Source organism: Mustela nivalis, assembly GCF_964662115.1.
Source record: "Mustela nivalis genome assembly, chromosome: 18".
Lineage (NCBI taxonomy): Eukaryota > Metazoa > Chordata > Mammalia > Carnivora > Mustelidae > Mustela > Mustela nivalis.
Window position 1 is genome coordinate 49,375,333 of NC_139037.1, and position 15,218 is coordinate 49,390,550.

Here is a 15,218-nt window from a genome sequence, read left to right on the forward strand (position 1 = left end):
AACCTGGCAGGCTGAAAAGACTGGCATGGCATATATAGAGGATAAATGAGAAAAAGAGGCAGGCGAGAATCCTTTGCCCAGCAAGGCTGACATTCAGAATGGAAAGAAGGATAAAGAGCTTTTGGGGTAGAGAGAAATCAAAAAAAATTGTGATCAGAAAACCAATCCTGCAAGAAATAGTCAATGGGATCATCAAGAGAAGAGAGACCCGAAAAGAAACAAAGACCCAAAAGGAAATAGAGAATGTACAAAAAACAGTGACTTTACAGGTAATCCTGTGGAATGAAATTCATATGAAAACCCTTGGGATGCAGCAAGGGCAGTCCATAGAGGAAGCACGGAGCAATCCAAGCCTTTCTGGAGAAACAAGAAAAGTCTCCAATACAGAACCTCACCTTCCACCTAAAGGAGCTGGAGAAAGAACAGCCACTAAAGCTGAAATCTGGCCAGGTAGAGAATTAATAAATGTTAGAGCAAACATCAATAAGCCGAAACCAAAAGCACAGTACAACAGATCCACAAAACCAAGACATGCATCTTTGAAAGAATGCACAAGAACAGTAAAACCATAGCCAGATATATCAAAAAGAAAAGAAAAGGACCCAAAAGGATAAAATCACAAATGAAAGAGCAGAGCTCACAACCGACATCAGAAAAATACCAACAATTCTAAGAACATATTCTGAGCAACAATAGGCCAACCAATTAGGGAATCTGGAAGAAATGGAGGCATCCCTAGAAACATAGAAATGACCAAAACTGAAAACAAGAAAGAAAGAGAAAACCTGACTAGATCCATAACCCCCAAAATGAAAAATTGAAACGAGTGATCAAAACTCTCCCAAACAAGGGTATAGCACTGGATGGCCTCCCAGAAGAGTTCTACCCCACCTGATAGAATTGACCCTTATCCTCCTGGTGCTGTTCCAAAAAATAGAAATGGATGGGAAATTTAGAAATGAAGTGTATAAGGCCCATTATTTCCAAAGATCATCGGTCACATGAGTATACATTCTTAAGCGAAAAAAAGGTCTGTTCTGCATGTAGTGAACCATGGAGACACGGTGCACTGTTTATATCCTTCCAGAAGTTGCTTCTTATCTGCACATTGAAAATGGCTAGCGAGACAGAAAGAATAAAAAACAGGAACACACGATTCACCAATACTAGGAAAGAAAGATATCACTGCAATGCATGAACACATGGAAAGAGGAAGAAGGGAAATGACAAACAAGTCTACACACATAAATTGGACAAGGCCAATGACATGGAACAATTCTTCAAAACCCCACACTTGCTATCACCCTCAAGAGGCAACATATAACTAGAGCAGTCCTTAGCGCGCGTGTGTGTGTGCACTTGCGCGTCGCACTCGTGCACGCGTGTGTGTGTTTCTATATGAGCAAGGAATGAGCTCAGTATTCACAGACACTGACCAGGTATCCCAGCAAATGAACTCCATTCTGACTGTACCTCCCTTAAGAGAGCACTGTAGCTGAAGGACTCAGGCCCATAAGACAGCCTCCAGTTTAGACCCAATCTGGTTTTTCTAGTGCTTCTGATGGACCAACTAAGAATCAGAGACCCCCCCAATCCCCTCCTTCAGGTCTATTCATTTGCTAGAGCAGCTCACAGAACTTGGGAGACCAGCTGACTAGTAGATTAGTGTTTCATACTAGGTTTCATACCAGTCATTAGACTAGGTTTCATACAAAGGATGGTCGAGGAACTGAATGAGTGACAAGATACAGAGATACATAGGGTGAGGTTGAAATGGACTCTGGTCCCTTCAGGAGTTTGGGCCCAGTCTCCTAGAATAGGGTTCACTGACTTGGAAGCACTCTGACCACCCGCCTTTTGAGTTTTTATGGAGCCTCCAACCCCCTCATCACACGTGGCCTTCCCAAAATTCCCCTCAAGATCGTAAACCCAGCTGTGTTGGAGAGTGGCTGGTTATGTATAACAAGACATTCACATCACCTCCATGGCTCTGAAAGAATTTCAGGAACAGAGGTCAAGAGACCAATGTTTAAACAAAAGATACACATTTTGCTCTAGAAATTGCAAGGGTTTTGGGAGGTGTGAACCAGAAACCTAGATGAAGGCCAGATGACATCTTTAAAGCATGGTATCAGAGCCATAGAACAATGATTAAAATTGAATCTGTAGTTACCTTACTGAGAAATTCCCGGGCCAGATGGTTTCGATGGTAAATTCTACCAGAGACTTAAAGAAGTAAGAGCACCTATGGTTTGCAGTCTCTTCCAGAAAAAACAGGATAGTAGGGACTATGTCCCAACCTATGAGGACAGCATTCTCTAGATACCCACAGCTAATAGTACAATGGAGAGAAACAAGGAAGAAAAGAGGGTGGGAGAGAGAGTCAGAGAGAAAGAGAAGGGAGGAAGGTGGAGAGGGTGGGACAGAGGGTAAGATGAAGGCATAGAGGGAAGAAGGGATAAAAGGAAAGGGGGATGGAAAGAAAGAAGAAGCAAGAAAAGGAGAGAGAAAGGGCAGGAGGGAGGGAGGAAGGAAGGAAGGAAGAGGGAGAGAGGAAGAAAGAAAGAAAGAGAGAGAGAGAGAAGAAGGAAGAAAGAAGAGAGAAGGAAAATAAGGGCCAACTATAGACCAATATCCCTTCGAACCCCATGAGAACCCTCATTCAATATATAATGAATTCAAATGCTAAAATATATAAAAGAATAAGGCACTAAAACCAAGTGCCAATTCTCCTGAAAATGCAAGATAGGTTCACAGGTGCACATGGATCATTGCAACGTGCCGTGTTAATGATCTAAAGAAAAAGATCACAGGTCGTATCACTTGATACAGAAAGAACATTTGATGAAACCCAACACTCATTCGTAATGAAAACCTCCAGCAAAATCGGAATAGAGGGGAACCTCCTCAACCCGTAAGGGCCATCTCCAAAAACATCCAGAAGATTCCATCAGGTGTAATGGGGAAGCACTAGATATTCTCTCTGAAACCAAAAATAAGAGCAAAATCTACGATCACGCGTCTCATTCAACTTCATACTGGAAGTCAAGCCACTCCAATGAAAAATTTTAAAAAGTACACACATGCAATCAATATTGCAGTGTGCCTCATAACAGAGAAAATGCGGAAATTAATCTTATATGTCCATTGACAATATAGAACCAATATATGTGAATTGAAAAATATGTGTATATATAACAAGACAATAGCAACACGGATCCACCTGGAGGACCTAAGCTAGGTCCAGCTTAGGTCCAGACACGGAAGCACAGGTTAGAATGGCAGTTGTTCATGTCTAAAGCGAGTGAGAAATGGGAATATGTGCGTCCGTGTTGTACCCACATATGAGGCTCAAACCAGCCGTTTTACATAGTTAAGAACATTGTACTGCCCCCTGCTCATCAACTCGATGGGTCCCTACTTCAGGGGTGGGGACTGGAGCCAGTAGGCCCAGGGGAGGCCCCGGTGGGGTCCAGATCCAAGGATGGGCCGTTCAGCCCAGAGGAGGACCAGAGTGCACGGGAACAAGTGTGAAGCGGGGGACGGTCCCAGACATGGGAAGCAGGTGAAGGTCCATCAGGAATCCTAGGGGACAGTTGTTGATGGGGTCAAGGCAGGGATCATAGGCCGCAGGAGCTCGGGAAGCCCAAGCTAAGATCCCAGACAGCAGGAACTTGGGGGATCCAGGTGGGGTCCTAGGCATGTAGGAGCAGGTCTTGCCCCAAGGGAGACTTCAGCAGCAAGACGACGAATGCCCCAGGCAGGGTCCAGAGCCTCAGTTCTGCAGAGGAGACCAAGGGGCTGTGGTTGGCCCTAGGAGTGGGGGAAGCCAGGTGAGGGCCATCTCTGGTAGACTAAGGCACCGCTGTCAGGCTGCTCCCAGAGCCAACAAGGCCTGCCTCTCATGCTGGGCCCTTTTCCGAGGGTGCTGGGCTCCCTGAGGATGCAGGGGCGAGAGGAGCCATTCTGCTCCCTCCTTTCCCCCTGCTTTCCTCTGGCTTGGATGGGACCCCGACCACGGACCCTCTCTGTTTCAGGCACGCCCAGTTGTGTCTTCAGGGGACGCCCGGGAAGGTGCTGACCTCTCGCTGTGCAGTCTCACTGTGCAGGCTCACGGACCATCACGGCCTCCTGCAGTGAGTCCTGGGGCCCTCCTCTGGCCAGCTCAGGGGCAGAATGCATTGACAGGAACTTCTCTCTCTGGAGGCAGGACACAGTGTGGGAGTGGCAGGCTAGACACTGGGCATGCAGGATCCGTGAGCCCGTGGTGTCCTCAGACTGATGGTCACAGGGGCCACTGAGGCAGCAGTGACAGGACTAGGAGTGGTCCAACCCACTTTAGGAGCAAGTCTCTCCAGGGGGACCGCTGAGGGACCCCAGTCCAGCCCACCTGGCAGCAACTGCCTTCTCACCCACAGGTGGGTTGCTGCTGTTCCCCCTTGAGCCACAGGCAGCTAGCAGCCCCAGCACTCCCCAGGGTCAGACCTTTCTCCCAGGTGTTGGGGGCTCTGGGGCCGGGCCTGTTCCTCAGGACTCTGTTTCTCTTGCCTTCCAGGGAAAAGGAGCTGCCGGGCCTCAGCAGCCATGAGGCCAAGGTATGAGCCTGTCCTGGGGCATGGGAAGGACACCGAGGGTGGGCGTGGGGCCAGGGAAGAGCAGTCCCAGTCCCCAAAGCTGTCCCCAAGGCTATGTCACCTAAGCCACTGTCCCAGGAAACCTCACGATACTGGGAACACACCTGACCCCTGGAGACGTGGTCAGCGGGAATGGCCCTGTGCCTCCTAGGCTCCTCTCAGTCTGTTCCCATGCTGGCCGCCCTCCGCAGAGCACCTAGATGTTACCCGTGGGCCGGTCTCCTGCTCCGGGTGGCTTATTTGCTGCTCCCTTCTCCTGTTCCAGCAACATCACCAGGAGACCCACAGGGCCGACAAGTGGGCGAAGATGCTTCGCAACTGGGACCACACTGGCCCAGCGAGAAGGTGGGTGCTGCACACCTGCAGATGGCATATGTCCCATTGGCATTGGGGGTAAAGCTCCCTGCCTCCCCCAGACCCTGACCCCATGGGAATGCCCCTGTCTTGGGCGAGTCTTCTGGCAGAGCCCCAGCCTCTGCAGGCCCAAGCAGGCAGTGGAGGGAGCAACGGGTCAGGGCCCCAGTCCCCTCCTCTTCGTGGCATTTGGGGCCCAGCTTGAGAGAGTCCCAGCCTCTCAGAGGACGCCCCGAGAGCCAGGACCAGAAGCTTCCAGTGAAGACCCGGGGGCTGACCCTCGGGAGTGTCCTGGGCCTCCAGGGCTCCTGAGTGTGATCCCTGACGCAGTGTCCCAGGCACTGTGGACACCGAGCTGATCTCTGCCTCAGAGACCGGGGAAGAATGGAGCTGTCCGCAGGGCATGGCCCAGGGCAGCTCGGGACGCGCTCTGCTTCGGGGGCAGTTGGTGGCAGTTGGGATTCTGTGTGCTGATGCTGGCTCCTCCTCCCAGGTTTTGCCCCCAGAAGATTTAGGGGCAGGTCCGGCTCTTCTCCAAGGGCATCAGGCAAATGGAACAGGACGTGAACCAGACCTTCCGGAACCACGTCATGTTGGGGGACTGCTATGGTGTCATGTGAGGTTGGGGAATAAGCAGGGCTCTGGGGACCCGGAGCTACTCGGGGTGTCAGGCACGACCCAGGGGGCTTCTGAGCGGGAGATGTGGGGGCACTGAGGAGAGGGGAGGAATGACCGACATGTGGGCAAAGATGCTATGCCACTGTGACCACTGTGGCCCAGCGAGAAGGTGGGTGCCTTGTGCCCACAGAAGGCTTGTGGCTCATTGGCGTTGAGGGTAAAGCCTGTGCCTCCCCCGGACCCCGACCTCACGGAAGTGCCCCTGTCTGGGGTGAGTCTGCTGGCAGAGCCAAGCCTCTCCAGGCCCAAGCGGGCGGCGGAGGGAGCAATGGGTCCGGGCCCCAGTCCCCTCCTCTTTGTGGCAAAGCGGCCTAGCTAGAGGGAGACCCAGCCTCTTGAGGGACGCCCCGAGACCCAAAACCAGAAGCTTCCAGATGACTCATAATCCCCGGGCTCAGTGGGGCAGCCCTAATTCTGGGTCGCAGCACTGCCTTGATTCCTTCAGATGCGACCTCGAGTGTACCAAGGGTCCCTCGCCAGGTCAGGGGTCAGGTGTGGGCCCTCCTTCTCCATATTGAGAAGGTGAAGTCCACCCAACAGGGGCTCTACGAATTAAGTCCTTGCGCCCTCAGCGGAGACGTGGCCCTTTGAGGAGGTCCTGGCGGGAGCCGAGGGTACCCCGTGGGGAGAGGCGAACTCGGGGCCCAGGAGGACAGGGCTCGGTGCGGAGGAGGGGAAGACCCGCAGGCTGACCCTCGGGAGTGTCCTGGGCTTCCAGGGCTGCCGAGTATGATCCCTGATGCAGGTGTCCCAGGCAGGATGGGCTCCTGTGGGGGCCTCCTCTCAGAGACCAGGGAAGGAAGGACATGTCCTCAGGCCAAGTCACGCGGCGGCTCGGGACGCTCCCTGCTTTGGGGGCAGTTAGTGGCAGTTGGGGTTCTGTGCCCTGATGCTGGTTCCTCCTCCCTGGTTCTGCCCCCAGAAAATGAAGGAGCAGGCCCAGCTCTCCTCCAAGGATATCAGGCAAATCGACCTGGACGTGAACCGGACCTTCCGGAACCACGTCACGTTGGGGGACCGCTATGGCGTAAGGTGAGGCTCGGGGACAAGCAGGGCTCTGGGGGCACAGGAGCTCTTTGGAGGGTCAGGCGCGATCCAGGGGACTCCTGGGTGGGGGACACGGGGTCACTGAGGAGAGGGGAGGAATGGCAGGAAACATGATCCAGCCACATGGTGAACATGAGCGAGAGGACCCAGGGATCACTTCCTTCCCCCCTGGGGTTGCCGTGATGGGGAGGGCTCCAGGCCAGGGCCTCTCTGGGAAGCCACGTGAGCAGACCCATAAAGGAGGCGTGGAGCTGGTATAAGGGGAGCCAGGCTGGGGGTGGGGTCATGGCCGGGGGCACTACGGGGATCTGGGGGCTTGGCAGCCCAGACTCAGCCGGGCGAGGACACACATGGATGAACAAAGGGCACACGGTCAAGGAGACAGCCCGCTGCATGATTTTCTGCGTGGACTGGCATTGTATTTTCTACAGTGGACACTGTTTATAACTATAGCCTGGACCATGAACCTCCCAATGCCAGGGCCCCACCCCGGGTCCCATGCTCACCACCCACATCCCCCACCTCAAGTGTCCCCCACTGCGCCTCGCTGAAGACTGCGGGTCCCCTGGGGATGCACTCTACTCCTCGGGGGCTCTCATGCAGCTTGGTCAGACAAGAGCCACTCACCGTGCTCTCCCTGTCCCCAAGCAGCGAGCCATGTTCCATGTCCTCCGAGCGTATTCGGTGTACTACCCCGTGAGTGTCCTTGCCGCCAGCCCTCCTGCCCTGCGGGTGCCCTTTGTCTCCAGGATGCCTGAGCAGGGGGGACCCCCAGTTGGGATTCCAGTTCCATGGTCCCAGAGACGCAAGAGAGGGGCCCAGCACCCTAGGACTGACACTGGGCTGGGATGCCAGCCTCAGTGAGGGCGATGGATGACCCCTGAGTCCCTGAACGCTGGGTACCCGGTGGCTCTGGCCTACACAGCTGTGGTGCTATCGCTCGGGGCTGGGTCCTGAAGAGCCGGTGGGCGGATTGGGACCTGGGTGGGGAGCGCAGTTATCCATGTCCTGACTTCCCACCAGCGAGGTGGCCCATTCCATGGGATCTGCGTCTTGCAGGAGGTGGGCTACTGTCGGTGGATGAGCGACACTGTGAGACTCCTCCTGATGCTCCTGGGTGAGGAAGATGCCTTCTGAGCCCTGGCCCAGATGATGAGCTTGGAGACCCACGCCATGCACGGTAGAGGGCCTGCAGGGCACCTGGGCTGGACCTGGAACTCAAAACCCCCTCCTGCAGGGCAGCCGCAGTAGAGGGGCAGGCTGGGACCCCTGACGAAGCCCGGGTGGTGGCATCTCTCACTTCTTGCAAGAAGTGTGCTGGGTCCGACGGGCCTGCTGCACAGCCCAGCCACCCACTCAGCTGGCTGCAGGGGAACATCCGACCCAGTCAGTGGGTTGTCAGGGACTGGGCAGTGGGGAGGCCTTCACCCTGTGGAGCCCCCCTTGGACCACCCTGAAGCGGCTCCTCCCACACCCACTCTCCACACAGATCCCCTTTTCGCTCACCATGAAGCTGTGGGATGCCTACATGCTGGACGAAGAGTGCGTCCTCACAACTATGGCCTATACCTTCCTCAGGCTGCACCCTAGTAAGGGACGGCACGAGATACCAGGGGTGCGCCATGCAGGTGTGGGGGTTGGGGACATGGCCCCCGCTCCCAGGAACGAGGAGCTGGCAGACCTTGGTGGAGAGACACAGGCCGGCAGGTGGCTTCAGGCCCCACTGCAGAGTAGTAGCAGGCATGGGGCCTCCCCTGTCCGGCTCTTCCTCTGGTGCTCCTGGGAACAGCGGGACGCCTCACTGCTGTCTCTGGGCAGGATCCTGGGATGGTGGGGAGGCATCCCTCTGCTCTGACTCACAGCATTGCCAGATCGCCCCCAGGAGTGGAGACGACACAAGCCCCACCACGACCAAAAGGAAGACTGAGGAATCCGAGCCCCTGTGGCCTTGGGCAGTCCTGAGTTCTGACCCAAAGCTGGTCAAGTGCTCAAGGAACTCTGTGTGTCTGCCTGTGTCCTGGGTGTGCCCTATGGATCCAAGACTCCCCACGAGGTCAGCGCTGGGGATCAAAGGTTACCCCAGTCTGGGGACAGCAGGGCCGGGCCAGTGGGCCCCGCCCTCCCGTTCCTCAATGCAGGAGACAGGAGCCACCAGAGTGGATGTCTCCAGCGGTCCCCTTGCAGTCCTGGGGCTATGGCTCTGGCCAGGCAGATGTGTCGGGACCCTGTCCGGGAATCCGGACGCTGAACCCTGGCTCAGGTCCTCCGGCCTCACCACCTGCCTCTCAGGGCCCCAAACTCGCGAAAGGTGCCCACACCTGCATCAGCACAGTTGCCAAGTGGGTGACGCTAGCGCCTAGGCCTCCGTGGGACTTCCGCCTTCCTCTGAAGGAGAAGCTGGTGTCCGTCCCCAGGAGAAGACTCCCACTCTTGGTTCTGAGCCCCCGTTGACTGCTGATATTCAATAAAATGTTGTCATGGTCCAACACAAAGCCGGCCTGTCCTGTGGTGCGGAGACTGTCTGCAAGACACGCCAGACAGACACCCAGACAGAACAGGGGGGCTCGGCCCAGGCTGCCTCCCCCGTCCACGCAGGGCTCCCCCCAGAGGGGCCTCCAGGCAGACAACGCTGAGGGACCTGGGGCCCTTCCCATCTCAGCCAGACGCCAGCGTCCAGTCCCTGGAATAATGGACTGAGACTGAGCCTGTGCCCTCTCTTGGGGCCAGGAGAGGTTGGGAGCAGTGTGACAGGCGGGGCCTCAGGTCACCACAGTCTGTGCAAAGCTCCTCCTTCTTCCCCCTGTCTGCCCAGGTTCCCACACAAGGGGCGCCGTGTCCTACTCACTCCACATCCCCAGGCCTGCCCGCACCAGGCAGCTTGCTCCTCAGGAGGTCCTTACCCCACTCCCCAACAGGGCGTACCTGGGGTCTGGCTCCCGGCTTGAACATCCAGTGTCCCACTCCCATCTTAGCAACGACCTTGTCCCCACCAGCCCATGAAAGGGGCAGGGACAACAAGGCCCACAGGAAGCTCTGGGGACCTAGGGACCAGGGCCCCAAGGTCGCCCTTAGGGCCCGCCTCAGGGCAGCACTGTCCAGGGAGCTGCCCCTGTCCCTGGAGCTCCCCCTGTCCCTGGATCTGGTTCAGACTGGACCCTGAGCGCTGGCATTCTCTACCACCCTGAGATCCAGGGACACTTAAGGCGCTAGGGGCCGCGGGGTCGCAGGGCTCCCGAAGTGTTATAGAGGGTCCTGGAGCTGGAGTGAGAGCCAGTGTGGCTGCCCTGTGTGGGAGGAGAGGGGGCGGGGAGCACTGCTGGCTGGCAGGGCCACGGCAGGGCAGGGCAGGATGGGTCCCTGGCTCGCTGTGGGGTCGGGAGCCTGCTCATCTGGCCCGGCTTGGCCCAGGCCTCTATGAAGGGGAGGCCATCTCTGCAAGCAAGGTCCTGCCCCACCTGAACTGCACGGAGCTCGGAACCAGAGGATGGGCTCTCTTGGCCAGGGAAAGGGACCGACGCGGGGTGCGGAGGCACTTGTCTTGGGAGGGTCTTGCTGTGTTCCCAGGCGACGGACGAGGCGATCTGAAGATCTAAGGGGCTTAGGACACTGTTCCTGACTGGGCGGCCTCCCGTCAAGTGGGTGGAGGAGAGCTCCAAAGGGCAAGGCCCAAAAGTTTATTTTTGCTTTTGTTTCCTTTGCCTTTGGAGACATATCTTGAAAGAAGTTGCTGTGGCTGATATCGGTGCAGGAAAAACTCCTTCTTATGCGGGAGGTCTTTGGAGAAGGAGAGAATTGTGTCCCTCCCTCTGCTTGGGCCCACATCTCGGGCACAACCCGATTCATGTTGTGTGGGGGCCTTGCTGTCACTGTGGGAAGCTGAGGGGAAGGTGGAGTGCAGACTTTGCCGGCCCAGAGCCTGTGGCTGACCCCTGCGGAAAGTCCTCCTGGGACAGGAGGGTGGAGCCCGCCAAGAGCCCGAGCCTGGACCAGGGTGTGCGGGAGGGCTGAGTGTTGCTTGGGGACTCACCATCCCTCTTCCTGCCTCTCAAACATCTCCTGGTCCTCTGTGGGGGGCCCCTGGGCTGCAGCAAACTGGTTCAGGGATGGGCGTTATGACCCAGCAAGGAGACACAGGCACTGATTTCCTGCTGGATTCAAACCAGGGACTTGGCAAGGCAGAGGCCATAGGGCCCTGATGTGGTCATGAAGGGAGCCAGCAGAGGCAGAGGAGCTGAGCAGGGCTGGGGGAGGAGAGGCCCAAGTTCTAAGGACAGGGGCATCCCCTGGATCCAGCCAGACCAGAAGCCAGTCAGAGCCCTGTACTATGCTCCATGTTAACCAATAAATTCCTCTCCTTGTGTACAAGTTTCTTTTCTTAGGGAAGGCTTTTGGGTAGGGAGAACAGCAGAGACCCCTGACTGCCCCCTCCCCAGCACTGGGGGGGTGGGGGACTGTGAGTGTGTGAGGCCTACCCCATCTCAGCTTCACTCTGCAGCAGGGAGGCTGTGATCCCCTGGTGCTTATGGCCCAGAGAGAGGATTCGTGGAACCAAGAGGGACTTGGAGGGGATGGACAAGGGAGGCTCTTTGTCCCACCACATATGTAGAGTCTGCTCCCAGAAACCACATTCTCTTTAATGGAGCCTTTCTTGAAGGCACTCAAATGGAGAGATCCCTCTCCCGTGAGATAGGAAACATGAGGCTGGTGTGGTCTTCCAGCCCGGGTGTCTGGGCCCCCGTGTAGCACACGGCAGCCTCGCGGGAGGGGCCCTCTGTGCAGGAGTGGCATCAGTCCACTCTGTCCAGGTTCTGCTGGCCTCTGCTCTCAAGCTGGACAACCTAGATGGAGAGGTCACGTGAGTGTCCACACGGTCACAACCCAGCGGTTCTCCCTGAATGAGGTGGCGGTCTCGGGACTGGATAAGCAGGGTGAGCCGACCCCATGATCCCGAGGGTGCGGGAAGGATACGGAGCACTTGCACTGGACGAGTCTGGGCGACGGTGCCTGTCTCACGAGACCACAATGGACCCTATCTCTGCCCATGTGTGTCTTCTTAGGGGCCCACCCGGACCTGGGGTTTGCTAGACTCCCTGAGTCCTAATGTCAGCCAGGCAGGCAGAAATCTGTCCTCAGCTGATGCGTTGCTTAGGGGTTGGGCAAGAGCAGGCCCAGTGGGTCCAGGCATTAGGATCAGGCGGCTCAGACCTTCACATCAAAGAAGGCTTTACGGTAGCTCACTCTTAAAGACTTGAAGGCGGTTCCCTCGGGCCACAGAGTGGAGGGGGACGACGTGGGTACCTTATGGGTGGGCTGCCATGTTGGTCGGAGCATAGCATGAACGGCCGTCCCAGCATAGCCCTACAAGGAGGGTGTCTGCAAAGGACAGCGGGGAGGGGACGTTTGTGAGGTGGACAGAGCTACGGGCATGGGGTCCGCATTGTGTGGAAGATGATGTGGTCTGCGATAAGGAGGAACGTGGACTCGGGCATTTGCACATAGCATGGTTGGAGACCCAGCCGTCAAGTGTCAGGATGGGCTCAGACTCCCCAACGATGAAGGTTTGGGTCACCCTCCTTTGGAAGCAGCCACTACACAGAGACACACAGAGTAGTGGAAGACAGATGACAAATATTCATTATGGCCTTGGAGAGTGGGCCCTGAGCCCTGGGGTCAGTCTTCAGCCACGCAGACAAGTGTCCCTTTGGCCGCTTCTGTGAAGGGTTGGCTCCGGCTGCCCCTCCTATGGAGGCGTCCCTTGTGTGGGAGCCTGGGTGGGCAGAGGGAAGAAGGACGAGCTTTGCACAGACTGTGGTGACCTGAGGCCAGTGGCACCTTGCAGTCACTCTGCTGCCAGCCCCGTCCTGGCCCTTTGGGAACAGGCTGGGTCGCAGTGTATTATTTCAGGGTCTGGAGCTGGCATCAGGCCGAGATGGGAAGGGCCCCGGATCCCTCAGCATTGTCTGCCTGGAGGCCCCTCTGCGGGGAGACCTGCGGGTACTGGGGAGGCGGCCTGGGCCTAACCACCCTCTTCTGTCTGGGTGTCTGTCTGGTGCGTCTCACAGAGAGTCTGGGCTCCACAATTCAGGCCGGCTTTGTGTTTGACCACGTCAACACTTTATTGAATGTCAGCAGTCAAGAGAGGCTAGGAAGCAAGGGTGCCAGCCTTCCCCTGGGGATGGAGACCTGCTTCTCCTTCAGGGGCAGGAGGAAATCGCACTGAGGCCTGGGCGCTAGGGTCCCCCACTTGTCGCTTCCACTTGTGCTGAGTGCGGGTGTCGGGACGTTTCCCGAGATTGGGGTGTTGAGAGGCAGGTCCTAGGATGCTGACCTGAGCTGGGATGTAGCGTCGGGGTTCCCGGACAGGGCCCCGACATGTCTGCCTGGCCTCGGCCACTGCCCCGAGGCTGGCAGGTGATCGCTGGAGTCCTGGGCTCTGGTGGCCCTTGCCTCCTCCTGTGGGGAGGGGAGGGCGGAGCCCACCATTCTTCCCTACTGCACCCAGGCTGGGGTGACCTGTGGTGGGAGTCGTGCACCCATGGGGCACGGCTAGTCCCCAGGCGGACACAGTGTGTTCTTCGTGGATTTCACCAGCTTTGGGTCAGAACTCAGGACTGCCCAAGGCCATGAGGCCTCGGACCCCTCAGATCTCCTTCTGGTCATTGTGGGGGTGGGGAGCATGTGTCGTTTCTGCTCCCCCGGGCCTGGTTTCAGGCCAACGGAGGTCCCTCTAGGTCAGTGACTTGTACCTCCTGGCGGGGGTGCGATCTTCTAAAAAGTCCAGAGTGAGGAGGCAGGGCACCGTGCTGGCTGCCCAGAGCCTCTCAGCCCCCAAGCTCTTCTCCAGAGGCCTTGGGGAATCGACGTTGTGCATCGAGGAGGCGGTCAGCGGGACCCAGGCATGTGCAGGGCCCTGGGGCTGCGGGCTCTGCACTGGCCCGCAGGTGTCTCGGCTGGGCCGGTCTAAGTGCACACAGGGGCAGGAGCTGCGGAGGCCCCAGGGCAGGAATGGTGTCCTGGGCCCTACAGCGTCCTCCTTCCTGGGCTGGGGAGACCTCATCCCAGGAGACCCAGACACATTTTGGGGCCTGGACTGGGTTGTGGCCACAGGTGTGGCTTTGGCAGTGGCTGAAGGAAGAGGGGCCCACGGTTGTGGCCTCAAGGCCATGTCCATAGGCCCGCTGCACATATCCCCCTGGTGTCCTGGGAGGTTGGGGAGGGAACTGCATCGCTGCCGGGGCAGCCGCGACAGAACTGGGGTGACAGGGGCTCCCGGGAGCAGGGGTGCAGCCAAGGGCTGCGTCGACCTTCCCTCCCGCAGCGGCTGCTCGGCCTTGATCATGGCCTGGCGTGGAAGGGGTTCCGGCTGCTCAGCGTGTCTGGCTGGGCCTGGGGAGGCCAGCCCGTCTGCTCCGGAGAGCATCTCCAGGGTAGGAGAAAGCAAGAGGGCCATTGGGGCTGGGGACCCCGGCTCCTGGCCAAAGGGCATCTTGGGGAGCTCCTCAGGGCCAGCTGCAAAGAGGCAGACTGGGTCAGCGTCTCCAGTAGGCTACTCGTGCCCACCATGCTGTGCCCCCTGGCTGTGCTCCCGGCTCCCTTGGTGTCCACCCCGGCCTGCCCCTCACAGCTAATCCAGGCCCCCATGCCCCACCCCCACAGGGAGCACACCAATGCACGGGCCGAGCCTGGGTTCCCCGAGGTTGGAGCAGAAGAACAGAGGGACAGAGACACAGAGGAGGGCCCCCGGGGACTGGGTCCACTGTGGGCTGCCCCAGGAGGGTGAGGCGGGAGGGGCCGGGGCCCGGAGCACACCTGGCGGGGGCAGGTCGCACTTCCTCCGGCGGAGATGGGCCATGGAGGCCCGAAGGTGTCTGAGGACGGCCTCATCCTCCAGGGCCCAGGGCTGGGCCAGGGTGTCTTGAAGGAAGCCCTGCAGCCCTTCCAGGGGCAGCTTCAGGAGGCATTCTGGGCAATGGGTGTGAGTCAGAGCAGAGGGGCGCCTCCCCACCATCCCAGGATCCTGCCCTGGGGACAGCGGTTGGGCGTCCCTCTGTTCCCAGGAGCACCACGGGCAGAGCCTCGCAGGAGAGGCCCCGTGGCCCCTGCTCCTCTGCAGGGCAGCCCCCAAGCCGCCGGCCAGCTAGTGTCCCTCCACCAAGGCCAGCCTGCTCCTCGCTCCTGGGAGGAGTGGGCCATTGCCCGGCTCTGAAACCTGCATCAGACACCCCTGGGCTCCCGCGCGGTCCCTTACTGTGGTGCAGCCTGAGGACGGTGTAGGCCATAGCTGTGAGGACGCGCTCTCCGTCCAGGATGTAGGCGTCCCAGAGCTTCAGGGTGAGCCCGATTGGGGTCTGCGGGTGAGCGGGTGTGGGGGGAGCATCCTCAGTTAGGCCCAGGGGTTCTCCGCCTGTGTGAAGGCCTCCTGTCGGCCCTGCACCTGCCATCCTCTCCCCCTGGCTTCGTCGGACGGGGCTCTGCAACCCGTCCCGTGGGTGTCCTCCTCCTGGG

General features: G+C 58.2%; 1 long non-coding RNA gene across 1 annotated transcript; it reads right to left on the reverse strand.

Annotated features, from left to right (window-relative positions):
- Window positions 1–4,113: 4,113 nt before the first annotated feature.
- On the reverse strand, window positions 4,114–6,497 carry LOC309853358. Its single transcript, XR_014305618.1, has 3 exons — window positions 6,360–6,497; window positions 4,831–4,994; window positions 4,114–4,200 (listed from the first exon to the last, which is right to left on the reverse strand). It is a non-coding gene; the product is annotated as an uncharacterized lncRNA (long non-coding RNA).
- Window positions 6,498–15,218: the final 8,721 nt, after the last annotated feature.